We start from the raw sequence: 14770 nt of genomic DNA, 5'->3' as shown, positions 1-14770 counted from the left end.
GTGGAGGCCTTGGTAGCTGTGGACAATTAGTCCTTCGGACTAATCTTTTCCTTGTATCCTGTTCTCTTCACTCTCCCTTGCTCCCGAAGGGATGAGACCAGTGGAGTATCTTAGATGGCTTTTAAGACCCCAGACACTACTCACCAAGGTAAAACGTAGAGCATTGTCTTTATAAGCTGGTCATGCCAATTGAGCAGCTCTTTATTTTTATCTTTATTTAATTTCATCACATCCCTAAGCTCAAAATCTCAGCCGTTTCCTCCACCAGGAAATCCTATATAATGTTCTTTCATAACTATCCCTTCATTTTTCAATTCCCATACACTACTTAGTTCAAGTTCTCCATGACTTTGGGCATTATTAAACTTTATCACTAGTTATTGAGCTTTGCTTCAAGGTACTGTGGTGAATACTGTAGGAAAGGATAGGGAAGGAAAAAAGATTAACATTTATTGAGTGCCTACTGTGTGCCAGGAGTTTTTCTTGAACTCTAGTCTTAAAACATCCATTTTACACAAAATGTCTTTATTTAATCTTTGAATAAATTACTCAGAAAGATGTGCCACTAAACTTCAAGTATCTCCTGGCATACTTGGTACTGCTGAATACCTCAACAACCCCTGAGAATCTGAGTGTCTTCACTGAAGAAACATGGGTCCACAATATTCCTTTATCTACCAACTGATCTTTCATAAAAGAAAATAAAGCATGGCATGACTCACGCTTTTAAAAAATCCACAGTCATTTTACATTCATTGCAAAGTATCATATTCACAAGCCACCTACTAATAATCTGATCTATAACAGCTACACAGCATTGGCCTTACTATGTACCAGGTACTGTTTTGAGCACTTATTAGTAACTAATTTTATCTTTGTGACAACCCTAAAGAGGTAAGTACTATTACAATCCATATTGCATAGAAGAGGGAACTGAGGCACAGAAAGGTTAAGGAACACGTATCTATGGTCACAGTAAATATCTCGATGTGCTATCAACCATTATGCCAGGCTGCCTTTCTGACTGATATAAAACTTCTCAGACTATATCCTGGAATCCATTTCTTCCTTTTTTGAAAACCGAAACATTTTCTGATACCCAGGCTTTACACATCTCTCCATCAAGAAAATGAAAAGCAAACCACGGACTGGGAGAAAATATCCACATATTATATATCAGACAAGGGACTTACATCTAGAACACATAAAGAACTCTTATGACTCAATAATAAGACGACTCATTTAAAAATGGGCAAAAGATTTGAACAGACACTTCAGAAAATAAATACAAATAGACAACCAACACATGAAAAGATACTAAACATCAAGTAAATGTGAGTTAAAACCACAGTAAGATACCACTACCCCCTCACTAACCCCCCCCCCAAAAAAAACCAAACCCTTTGCCACTGAGTCATTTATGACTAATAGCAACCCTATAGGACAGAGCAGAACTACCCCGTAGGGTTTCCAAGGAGTGGCTGGTGGATCTGAATTCTGACCTTTGGGTTAGCAGCCTGAGCTCTTAACCACCACGCCACTTCACTAGAATGGCTAAAAGCATTTAATTTTGCTCTTTGCACACATCTGTATTGTTTTAATTTTTGCAAAAAAATAGGAGTTTGTAATTTAAAATGCCATAAAAATTTAATTTAAGTTATAGTGAATATCTTCAAACTAAACTTGACATACCCAACCTGACCATGTGTCAGTATGGATGGGGAGCAAATGGAACTCATACACATTGCTGGTTGGAATGTAAAATGGTAAAACCACTTTATAAAACAGTGACAATTTCTTAAAAGTATATCCTTTAAAAAGTACATCTAGTTAGAAACGTTCTATATCTGTGCTGCTTAATACAGTAGCCACTTGCCACATAAGGCTATTGAGCACTTCAAATCTGACAAGAGGACATGAATTGTCAAATTTAATTAATTTAAATTTAAATAACTGTATGCACTTAGTGGCTACCCTGCTGGGCAGCACAGCTCTGTAGATTCAATATTGCCAAATCTATGCGAGAAAGGGCAAATACTGTGAGAACCATCAAATGAAGGACAGTCTAAGGAAGAATAGAGCTTGCTAGGATTGAAAACGTCAGAAAGAACCAAGTCTTTAATGAGTAATGGGCATAATTTTTGTTACGTTTCTTTAACAAAAAACATGCAAAGCACGAAGCATTCTAAACTTTAGAAGTCTAACAATTCAGTTTCACGAGCTATTTGACAAACTAATTTCCCTGCAACGGAAGAGACTGAACTTTCACTTGGAATTTACAGTAACAAAATTTGCACCACTTGATAAAGAGCCATGAAGAACAACTGAGGCAACATAAGATCTAATCATGAATCCCATCAAGCAGAAGAGTTTCCTGAATGTCCTACTCAAAGCACATCTTAAACCTGCACAGCTGACAGCCATTTTTTGGAAACGTAATAGAGGAAGCTGTGCTTATGAAACTCACCGCTATGCTGGCAATGAGCTTGCTCATCGTGAGCCTAATGAAAAAGCCTAAGGGGGAGATACTAATAAAGTTGGCATGTTTTCTGTTTCTGTTGGCACAACTCAAGATACAGGCATAATTCGTGTTTTGTCAGGAATAAGTCAAATGTGCCACAGACATTTGTGAGAGGATGTCTAGTGCCTATGGTCAGCTTAAAGCATTAGGAGAATTATAATTCAGAGGGCCCAGGGTCTAAGATTAAAGAATAATGTTTAAAAAAAAAAAAGACATCTACTATATGATCTAGCCATTCCACTCCTATGTATTTGCCCAAAAGCAATGAAAACATGTATCCACACAAAGACTTGTACGTGAATGTGCACAGCAGCTTTATTTGTAAGAGCCAAAAAAAAAAAAATCACATCTATCAACAGGTGAATAGATAAACAAAATGTGGTATATCCATACAATGGAATTACTCAGCAATAAAAAGGACAAAGCAGCAACACACACGACATGGGTGAATCTCAAAACCATCATGTTCAGTGAAAGGAGCCAGACACAAAAGAGGATCTACTATATGATTTCATTTATAAAAATTTATAGAAATACAAACTATAGTAACGGAGAGCAGGTCAGTAGCTACTTGAGGAAGCAGGTGGAGAGGGGTGGATTGTAAAAGGGCATGAGGAAACTTTTGGGGTTGATAAAAATACTTAGTATTTTGCTTATGATAATTTTATGGGAGCACACATCTGTCAAAAACTCACTGTACACTTTAAATATGTCAGTTTATTTTAAGTACACTTCAATAAAGTGTCCTGTTGTTGTCCATTCCAGCTCACAATGACCCCTTAGGACAGAGTGGAATAGTCCCATAGGCTTTCCAACGCTGCAGTCTTTACAGAGGCAGATAGCCAGGTCTTTTCTCCTGCGGAGCAGCTGGTGGGTTCGAACTGCCAACCTTTCGGTTAGCAGCCTAACCACTGTACCACCAGGGCTCCTTAGAAAGTGTACTAGGAGCTTAAAGACTTACAGCGAATTTTTGGGAAAAAGAAATAATTTTACCTTATTTTGTTAAGCTAGATTTTTTTAAGTGTTGGCTTTGTTTCCAGAAAAATCATCCACCTAACAAAGGCCAAGACACCTATGCAGAACTACAGCCTGTCATTTATCCTAACTACATCATTGTTCCTTGGAGTCATACAGAACTAGGGACTCTGCAGTCAGTTTTGCCACTTAGAAGCTGTGCAACCTCTGTGCCTCGCATTCCTTCCTCATCTTTGAAACATGGACACACATAAAAAGAGTTGTTGTGAGGCTTAAAGAAAATGTATGTAAAGTGTTCAGAAGAGTTCAGAGCACACAGTAAGCGCTGTAGAGGTGAGCTATTTTATTGTTGTTATTCAGGATTCCATCTACTTAACTGACACACTGAGATGTTACTAACTACAGAAAGCCAAATAAAGTTTTGTGACAACAGGACAGGAATGCGGACAGGAGTACCTAATTCTTTGATTTCAAGCTAACTTATGTCTAGAGGGATTATTTTTAAAAAAGCTCAAAGTTAGACTTGATCCTTGTCTTTCCTGATTGCTCTGATTCTGAAACAACTCTTTGAAGGTATCAGTTTATCGCTTGTGTTAATGTCTTTATAATTTGATATATGTTAATACCCAAAAGAGTATGCAGTATCAAGCAGGAACGCCCATGGATCTTAGCTGTTTAACAGGCTGGTATTAGGTCCTAACGGAGCCCTCGTGGCACAGTGGTTAAGCACTCAGCTGCTAACCGATAGGTCGGCAGCTCAAACCCACTAGCTGCTCCTGGGGAGAAAGATGTGGCAGTCTGCTTCTGTAGAGATTCACAGCCTTGAAAACCCTATGGGGCAGTTCTAGTCTGTCCTATAGGGTCGCCAAGAGTTGGAATTGACTCAGTGGCAATGGGTTTGGTTTTGGATTAGGTCCTAAGCAGGAAATACAGTTTGTCATGTGACTGAAACTCATCTAGAGTATTTTTTTAGATGTACCTTCTAGAAATTTCAGAGAAAATTCTGAAACTTTGATGTTCCTATTTACACTGCATACACACCACAAACCTAGTTATAGGTGAACACCAACAATGCCATTTACCTGCTCATTTACTTTTAGGAAAGTAAAAGATCACCACAGTGTAAAGAGAATATGGAATCTTTCATTTTGGAGAAATGAAACTCTGCAGGGTAAGTTATTCAATAGCTGTACAAGGTTTGATCTTTTATATATACTTCAGTAAAAATGTGTAATGTCACTGTGAAAGTTAAAGTAATAAAAACACTGCACATCGACCACTGTGTTCAAATGTCTGAAAAGAGCATATAAACCTTAATTGAAATACTAAGAACTAGCTTACTTTTCCTAATTCTAGACCTGTCAGAATTTGTTCCATTCCAACCACTCTTTTAGAAAATGCAAAACCTGAATTCAACTTTTGCATATGACACGTTTTTAAGAAGTTTCAGGTTTACTAAATACGCTGAATTTAAATGAAAAATTAAAAAAAATCTTCACGCTTCACAGCCCATTATTTGATTTGTGTTGACATAGCACTTAAATATAATATAGCATAATGGTTTATTAAACGTCTTTAATCTTTGAAGAACAAAATTTTTTGAGCAAGCTTAGGATGCTAGTTTGGTTGTTTTAGGTGTAAATAGCTGTTTTCTTCCCCTCTAATAAATGTACTAAGTTAATGAGATAGTCCAAATACTTTTAACCTAATTCACTAAGAATGTTAGGGGACTTAATTTTATCTTTCCATTATTTGTACCTTCTTTCTCTCAGCAATGTTACAAAGTTTCTAACGTATTTTGTTAAAGTCACACCTAAGTATTTTCTGTGATTGTATATTGACTTTGTACTTTGTGACTTTGCCAAATAAACTTATTATTATAGTAGCCTTTTTTCTAGATTCCTTGGGATTTTTGACATAGATGATCATATCATCTGCAAGTACAGTTTTATTTCTTCTTTTCCCATCTGTAAACCTTTTCTTTTTCTTGTCTTATTGTATTGGTAAGACCTCCAGTAAAATGTAGAATACAAGTGGTAAGAATGAACATCACTGCCTTGTTCCTGGTCCCTAGGGAGTTTTGCAACCTTTTGATACCATTATAATCTTGGAAAAGATAAAGCAGAGCATAGCACTAAACTACAGGAGACTAGGTAACTGATTCGGTTATCTTTGCCAAAGCATGCTGCTTTATTCCTTTTTGCCCCTGAAGGTCAAACCCCATTTAAGGAGTTTTAAGAGATCTTAACTGTGCTAAAAAAAATGCAGTCCCACACCTGTCAGCATCATAAATACTCTTAGCTATAATGCTAGTCATTAATCTCTCCTTTTTAGGAAAGGAGATTATTATCCGACCTATGAGTGTGCTAAGTTATAGCAATTCTACTAATACAACAATCACAAAAATAACTAAGTACTTATTATGGCATATTTCCACTCACAAAATACAAAATGAACAAACAAAACCATTGAGAGTATTACATATTTATTATTAAATTTGTCTTTCTTTAAACTAAGTCTTTGAATGTCAATAATCATAACTACTCTATAGCTAGCTAGCTCAGGGATTATGCTTGTGACATTAGATACTGAATTAAATTCCTGTGTAAATCCATTAGTTATACTTGGACCCACAGCAGACATACAGTATCAGAAAGCCATCAAATAATGCATGTCATTCCTTCAAGTGGGTTAGTAAATGTGAATGGGTCGTGAGATTAAGGGGGGAAAAATCAACAACACTCATGTCCTAACATGTATGTAATGAATACAGAAAGGGCAAGCTTTAAGTTAGTCACTGCAACATGTTTAGTCAGCATTTTCATGTAATAAAGGACATGGATATGAACCTAACATGATCATTAATGTTTCACCAGACCAACCATTATTCCCAGCTGCCAACATTAGATTTACAATATAATGAGCTTTGGTGTGCTTGTGGTAAATCAGATGTCTTGGGCAGAGCATAGATTTATATGAAACAATGAACTACTCCTGATAGTGAAAAAGTCTGACTAATCCATATTTAAAATTAATCCCCACTTAGTCTTTTTTTTTTCCCCTGAATTTAACTACCAAGCACTACTACTGGGCCCTTTAAAAGGGTTGTACCTAATTCATCCGTATACCCTCAGTACCGAACAAGTACCTGGTACACAGTCGGAGCCCAATGCTTTCTGAATAAATGTATAAGAATGGCTATGAGCCAGATTTTCTTACTGCCATTTGACTTGAATCTATTTACTATCATGAAAACAGGCAAGTACTTTTAGGCAATTGCTAAATAAATGAACTAACAACTCAATAAAGAGTCAGAAATGTCCTTCACTCTAAAATTGAGTCCATTAAAAAAATTTTTTTCCTTAAAAGGAATTCCTAGGTAGATAAACAAGAGTTTTTATTTGCTGCTGTTGTGTTTTAACTATGATTACTCAGGAATATCATTATTTGGTGAACATTCATTTTTTAACTGTCAAAAATACTTGAGAAACTTCACTGAATGAATTACAAAGTGTCCTGGAAAATCTTGTAACACCTTCATCATAAATTTTAAGTATGTATATTTCTTTTCACGTAAACTGGTCACTTGGTATTTCTTTTTCTGTGATTGAGTTTCTCAATTTCCTATCTGTAACTTCTCAGCTCTTATTTCTTCCCTGCTTGCCAATCTCTAATCCTTACTGAAATTTGCTCACTGCCAAGACCAATACAGAGGAGAGCCTCATAAGGGTGCTACAGCTATAGATGAAAATGGAACAGCAGATGCTCTTCAAGTCAGTTTTAACGGTCCTATCAGGATCTGGAAAGTGAGAGTGGAATTTTAATAACTGGAAGCATGACAGTTTTTGATACCTTCTGGAGGAATCTCCTAACAGGTCTTTTTAAAGAAAGATACTGACAAAATATCAAGCAACATTTTTTTCCCCTTTTCTTGTTTACCCACTTATTATAACTGGCAATTATTTAAGGCTTTTATAAATATCTAAACTAAAAATATATTGACTCCTGATAGTATTTAAACAGTGTAATATAAAATATTTACCATTTGTTATGTTAGCAGTTAACTGAACAGTTAATGAAGGGCATTGATCTGAAATAAGTATGACGAGGTAAATTTTTTTTAGGTAAGAATTGTATTTTTGTTCTTCAAAACCTAGGGAACAGTCTCAACTCTAACTCAAAGGTCATTATAGATTAGTTATTTTTTATGATTTGCCGTTCTAGTACACAGCCATGAATATCAATATGGAAACCCAAAATCAGTTCATAATTTTAAAGCAGTAAGGGACCTGAGTTTGGTTAGTCCAGGGTTTCTTAACTTTGGCGCTACTGACATTTTGGGTGGGATAATTCTGTTGTGAGGGGCTATCCTGGGCACTCCAGGATCTCTGCAGTATCCCTTGCCTCAAACCACTAGATGCCAATAGCACACCTCCTGTCCCCCCAGTGGTGATAACAAATGTTGCCAGACATTGCCATATGTCCCTTGAGGGCAAAATCACTACTGGACTAGTCCAACTCCCCAATCCACAGATGATAAAACCCAAGTCCAAACAGTTTGATTTTCTCAGGGCCATATAGTTAGTGGGGAAACTAGTACCAGAAAATCTGCCAGACTCCTATTCCAGTATTCTCATTTTACCACCTTGAAGTGGTATAGGAAGGTTATTGCTAGCATCAAGTGAACTGACATCTTTTAATGCCTTTAATAATTACACATATTCAAAGACATTCAAAGGGGGAAAAAAAAAAGCCAAAACTGGCAAAAAGCTGTTTTTTTCCTTGAGAAGCTGGTTCCAAATCTTCCTGTGATCTGGCCATAAGAGCCAAACTGAATTGCAGTCTTGACACCTATAAACTGCTCAGGCTTACCTGCTGGTGACTAGCAGGCAGTTTCATATAAAAACAAAAATCCAGGAGATTTTATTTTTTATTTCAGAACAATCATGCTAACCCAGGCTGAGAAGACACCAAACCTAGTGTTCTAAACGTTGTCTTCATTAAGAGACTTAAGAAAACATCATCTTGATGCAGTGAAATTCTAACTTCCAGTTTTAGTGAATGGCATTATGAAGTGCTTATAAAGTTTTAAAAGATTTATATTTACTGTTTTGCCATTCCTCCAAAGTGAAAGGTGTAACAGATTATGGACTAGCACACAAGAATACAATATATCATGTAAGTGGGTGAAAATGTTATTTATGATTATCCCTCCAGGAATTATTATTCTACGGTATTCTGGATTCCACCATCTTTCACTCTGGAGACAAACGAGAACATGAGGCAACACAGCAAATATTAAAAAATTAATTATGAAATTTAGATGCCTAAATGTTTTATTGAGATAATCTGCTGTTGGATCAAGTGCCACCATCTAAAATAATTTCCCAAACTGCTTTAAAGCCTCAGCTCTCGGTTAGCAAATAGCAGGCTGTTTGCAGCTATTTAGTAGTAACTTTGGGAGAGCTCAAACACCTTAGAGATGGTCAAGAAAAAGATATGTTAGGGGAATGTGTTGGTAGATTCACATTAAAACTCAGACCACTAGTAATGTGGGCCTATGCAACTTAGAGGCTTGTTTCACAGGGCCAGAGCTTCCGAAAGTCACGGAAAATTCTCCGAAGTGATTCCCCAAAGCCTCTTCCTCCGAAGGCCCCTGCAACTTTCAAGCTACTTCCTACCAAACCCGCTGCCGTGGAGCTGATTCTGACTCACAGCGACCCTACAGGACAGAGAACTGCCCCACAGCAGGGAAGCAGACTGCCACATCTTCCTCTCGGGGAGCCACTGGTAGGTTCGAACCGCCGACCTTTCGGTTAGCAGCCCGGCGCTTAACCACTGCGCCACCAGGACTCCTCGTGCTACTTCCTACTCTCCCCAAATCCCTAACTACACTTCTCCTACGGATCCTACCGGGAAGTCTCTAATTTTCCAGAATGCTGAATTTCACCAAGCGGAGGTTTACTCCGTTCCACGTCTTGGCCGGTTCTCTCCTCTCTCTGTCCCCTGGATCTTCGCGCTTCCTCATCAGTCCCCCTGCCGTTTCCCTGACACTCCAGACCCACATACTCCACCTGGTCGCCTCTCTCCCCAACTCACACCTCAGCTTCCCCGCTGAGGGGAGGCGTCCCCTGTCCCTCCACACTCCGCCGGGAGCCCTGGCGCCCCTTTCCCGGGGCGTGGAGGGGAGCGGAGGCTCTCCGGCCCGGCCCAGGTCGGCCATTTCGCACATTCGGGCGCGCCCGGCGGGCTGGGCCGCGGAGTCGAGGGGCTGAGACGGGGCAGCCCCCGCCGCCGGGCGGGAACTCACCTTCGCTGAGGCAGGGGCGGGCGTCTACAACTACTGTCCCCCTCCCCGCCAACGCCGCCAGCCGGAAGATAGGCCGGGGTGGAGGTGGCGGAGAGGCAGGAACAACCGCTACCGCCGCCGCCGCCTCCGCCGCCGAGCAGGCGGGGTCGAAGGAGGAGGCGGAGACGGTGCCTCCCGAGGGGAAGTTGCCGCCACTACCAGCGGGTGACTGGGCGGTGCCGATGCCATGGCGGCGAGGCGCCCTACTGCGCTTGCGTTGGTCGCCTCCCTCTCCTCGGGCCCTTTAGCCCCGCCCTCCACCTTTTTCGGGGCTCGGCTGGCTCCTAGCAGCTGTCGCAGCGCCGACTCCCGCAGGAGACGTGGAAAAGCACGTGGGCTGCTCGCAGGGAGGTGGCTTTCCTTGCAGGAGTGGATCTAAAACCAAGTGAGCGAAAAAGAGAATCTGGAAATGTAGGGATTCCACCTCCGAAATATCTCAAAAGTACGTTATCTTCTGCCTTGTCTTTCTTTTCTGCGTTGTGGCCGTTAGTACACAGAGTAGGTTAAGCGTGATCCTTGGTGATGATATGTTGTCATCATGGGTCCATAAATGACTCCCCCCACCGCAGCTCCTTCTTTCTGTCTTTCTATATACATATATAACAACGAACTACTTCTACACACATACATACACACATACATATCTTGTTGTTGTCGTCGGCTGCCGTTAGACTCAATTTCTACTCGTAGTAACCCCATGTGACAGTAGAACTGCCCCATAGGGTTTTCTAGCATGCAGTCTTTACCGGAGCAGATCTTTCTCCTGCAAAGCTGCTGGGTGGGTTCAAACTACCAACCTTTTTGTTAGCAGCAGAGCTTAACCTTTGCGCCACCAGGGCTCCGTTGTACACATATACGCACGTATAAATATTTATGTATAAAGCTCACCATCTCATCTCCCATCTCCCAAGGAAACCACTATCATAATTTGTGTTTATCACTTCCTTGCTCTTTTTATACGTATTCGTATCACATACATGCATGACTAAAACATTTAGATTGTTTATGAATTTTAAAGATTTATATCTTCCTCTATGCAGCATTCTGCAACATTTTGGGATTTTTCCATGCAGTTGCACATGACTGTAATTTATTCATTTTCATTTCTGTACAATATTCCCCCCGTTTTTCTGTTGATAGATATGTCTCCTGGTACACTGTGCAAGTGTTTCTCTTGGGTATCCTCTCCTTTCCTGTCACACTGACATTGTCTTATTTCAGGTTTTCATCATCTCTGGCTAGACCGTGACAATAGCTGCCTAACTGATCTCTCTTCATCTGGCTTCAGCTGCTCCAATCTACGTTCCGTATTGCTGCCAATGAGTTCTATCTAGAAGTTGTTAATGCTTCCCCATTCCCTGTTGGAAAAAGTCAAACCACATACATACATACACACATATATACATATATTGTATATCCAGCTCCCTGATTGCATCACTTCCCCCACCCTCACTTCCCCACCCTACTTTACCTTATGAATTGGCAACATTAAACCTTTACTGATTCCTGTAAATATTTATTATGAGTTGTGCTATTGCAAAACTCAATTTATTGTACAGGCAGTCCCCGGGTTAGGAACAAGATCTGTTCCTAACTGTGTCTTTAAGAATTTATGGGTAAGTCGGACCATGTGCATATGGTTCTTATTTAGCTTTACTTTAGAGCAAGAAAGGAGCCCTAGTGGCGCCTTGGTTAAAGGGATCGACTGCTAAGCGATTGTCAGCAGTTAGTAAAACCAGCAGCCACTCCGCAGTAGAAAGATGTGGCAGTAGGCTTCCGTAGAGATTTATCGCCTTGGAAACCCTATGGGGTCACTATGAGTCGGAATCGACACGATGGCAGTTAGTTTGGTTTTTGGGTCAGTGCAAGGAAGGAGCCCTGGTGGCACAGTGGCTAAAGAGCTATGGCTGTTAGCCAAAAGCTCTTCAGTTCAAATCTACCAGGCGCTCCTTGGAAACATGAGGCAGTTCTTCCCTGTCCTATAGGGTCACTGTGAGTTGGAATCCACTTGGTTGCAATAGGCTTGGTTTTTTTTTTTTTTTTTTAGGGCAAGAAAAGGCCTAAGGCATTTACAACGATTTAAAAGCTGCATGTGCAGCAGGTGAAGGTGATTGTCATGAAGAATTTGTTGCGACTAGGTGTTGGTTCAATTTTTTCAAAGTGAGGGCGAATTTATATAACGTTAAAAGGCAAGTAGGAGTTGTCTGACAGTCATAACCTGGGGATGGCCTGTATATACTTCTGCCTCTTCCTGAAATGTGGAGCCCCAGTGGTACAGTGGTTAAGAGCTTGGCTGCTAACCAAAAGATCAGCAGTTCAAATCTACCAGCTACTCCTTGGAAACCCTATGGGGCAGTTTTACTCTGTCCTATAGGGTTGCTATGAGTTGGAATTGAAGCAATGGGTTTGTTTGTTTGATTCTTCCTGAAATGCACTATCCTCTACTTAAAAAAAAATTATTGTGTTTTTGGTGAAAGTTTATGCAGTGGTTAAGCGCTTGCCTGTTAACCAGAAGGTCGGCGGTTTGAACTCGCCAGCTACTCCTCGGGAGAAAGATGTGGCAGTTGGCTTCCATAAAGATTACAGCCTTGGAAACCCTGTGGGGCCAGTTCTACTCTGTCCTATAGGGTCGCTATGAATCAGACCCGACTCTGGGGCGATGGGTTTGGTTTTGCTTATACATATTGTTAAGTGACATTGGTTACATTTTCCACAGTGTGTCAACATTCTCATTATTTCCATTCTGGTTGTTTGCTTTCCCTTAATCTAGTTTCCCTGCCGCCCCCCCTTCCTGCCCCCCACCGTCTCATCTTTGCTTTAGGATAAATGTTGACCATATGGTCTCATATGTACTTTTTTTTTTTTAAAGGAGCATAGTACTCATGGGAGATATTTTTTATTTTATGAGCCAGTCTGTTATTTAGCAGAAAGCTGACCTCTGGGAGTTCAAAGTTTAAAAGGTATCTCAGGATGATAGTCTTAGGGATTTATCTAGTCTCTACTGGTCCGGCAAGTCTAGACTTTTTTTTTTTTAAGGATTTGAGTTTTGTTCTATAATTTTCTCCCATTCTGTCTGGAACCATCTGTTGTGTCCCTGGTCAGAACGGTCAGTAGTAGTAGCTGGGCACCATCTAGTTCTTCTGGTATTGGGATAGATGAGGTTCGTGTATCCAGTTAGTCCTGTAGACTACTTCCTTCCTTGAGTCTTTGGTTTCTACCTTCTCTTTTGCTCCGGATGAGTAGAGACCAATAGTTTTATCTTTATCTGGGGCTTTTAAGACCCCAGGTGCTACTTACCAAACTAGGATGTAGAACATAAACTTTATGGCTATGTCGTGCCAATTTACCAAGTTGTCCCATTAGACTATGGTCCTAAGCCTTCAAACCCAGTGAACCAATCCCGTGAGGTGTTTGGTTATGACTGGGAAGTATCTGTGACTGTGCCCTCCCCTACTTTCTCAGAACTCCTCTTCCTCTCAGAAGTAAATACTATCCCTAAATCAGCATTTCTCATTCCCATGCCTTTCTTTATACTTTTACTACATATGTATATAGCCTTCATTAACATGAAATATTGCTTTGTGTGGTTTAAAACTTTACATAAGTGTTATTACGTTATTGTTGTTGTTAGCTGCCATTGAGTTGACACCATACTCACGGCAACTCCATGCACAATGGGATTTGACCTTGTGATCACAGGGTTTTCACTGGCTGAATTTTCAGAAGTAGATTGCCAGGCCTTTCCTTCTAGCCTATCTTAGTTTGGACGCTCTGCTGAAACCTATTCAGCATCATAGCAACATGCAAGCCTCCACTGACAGATGGGTAGTGGCTGCGCTTGAGGTGCATTGGCCAAGAATCAAGCCCAGGTCTCCTACGTGGAAGGTGAGAATTCTACCACTGAACTACCATGGCTCCCAAAACAAGCTGCCATTGAGTCAACTCTGAGTCATGGTGACCCCGTGTGTGTCAGAGTAGAACTGTGTTGTGTAGGGTTTTCAGTGACTGATTTTTCAGAAGTAGATTACCAGGCCTTTCTTCTGATGTGCCTCTGGGTGGATTCAAATTTCCAACCTTTTCATTAGCAGCTGAGAATATTAACCATTTTCACCACCCAGGCACTGTTTATTCCTGTGCAGTTTTCTTTTTTCACTCACCATTATTTTTTTGAGATTAACCCATGCTGATATATGAGATTCTGATTCATTTACTTTCACAGTTTTATAGTATTCCATTGTATGAATACACCATGAGTTATCCATTCTTCTCTTGATAGACATTGAACTTGTTTCCCCTTTTTCCTGTTTTTTTTTTTTTACTGTTGTAGTTTAAATGAAGTTTACATTTCAAGTTAGCCTCCCATATGAAAATTTATACATACATGGTTATGTGACCCCAATTGCTCTCCCCATACTGTGACAGCACACTCCTCCTTTCCACCCCTGATTCCCCATGTCTGTTCAACCAGCTCCTAACCCTCTCTGCCTTTCCATCTCACCTCCGGACAGAAGCTGCCCGTTTAGTCTCTTGTATCTACTTGAGCTAATAGGCACACTCCTCACAAGTATCACTTTATGTCCCACAGTCCAGTCCAATCTTTGTCTGAAGAGTTGGCCTCAGAAATTGTTTTAGTTCTGGGCTGATAGAGAATCCAGGGGCCATGCTTTCCGGGTGTCCTCCAGTCTCAGTCAGACCATTAAGTCTGGTCTTCTTACTAGAATTTGAGTTCTGCACCTCACCTTTCTCCTGCTCCATCCGGGACTCTCTGTTGTGTTCCCTGTCAGGGCTGTCATTGGTGGTAGCCAGGCACCATCTGGTTCTTCTGGTCTCAGACTGATGAAATCTCTGGTTTATGTGGCCCTTTCTGTCTCTTGGGCTAATACTTTCCTTGTGTCTTTGGTGTTCTTCATTCTCCTTTACTCCAG

At 40.5% G+C, this 14770-nt stretch overlaps 1 protein-coding gene and 1 long non-coding RNA gene across 3 annotated transcripts in view; one reads left to right on the top strand and one right to left on the bottom strand.

The window, feature by feature from the left end:
* The window catches only part of KRCC1 (lysine rich coiled-coil 1), a 20661-nt gene extending 10720 nt beyond the window's left edge, over positions 1–9941 (bottom strand). Inside the window, exon 1 of one of the 2 annotated variants that reach the window (XM_023742321.1) lies at positions 9807–9941. The gene's annotated coding sequence lies outside the window, so the exon portion shown is untranslated. The remainder of the gene's footprint in view (positions 1–9806) is intronic. The other variant, XM_023742322.1, reaches the window with a different exon arrangement.
* Positions 9942–10128: 187 nt separating this feature from the next.
* Positions 10129–14770, top strand: part of LOC111822763 (uncharacterized) — a 12214-nt gene continuing 7572 nt past the window's right edge. The window contains exon 1 of the long non-coding RNA XR_002825870.1: positions 10129–10230. This is a non-coding gene — a long non-coding RNA (uncharacterized LOC111822763). The remainder of the gene's footprint in view (positions 10231–14770) is intronic.

The sequence above is a fragment of the Trichechus manatus genome, unplaced genomic scaffold, assembly GCF_000243295.1.
Source record: "Trichechus manatus latirostris isolate Lorelei unplaced genomic scaffold, TriManLat1.0 scaffold00208, whole genome shotgun sequence".
In the NCBI taxonomy this organism is placed as follows: Eukaryota; Metazoa; Chordata; class Mammalia; order Sirenia; family Trichechidae; genus Trichechus; species Trichechus manatus.
Note: the sequence above shows the minus strand (reverse complement) of the source record. Positions and strands in the feature narration are given on the sequence as shown.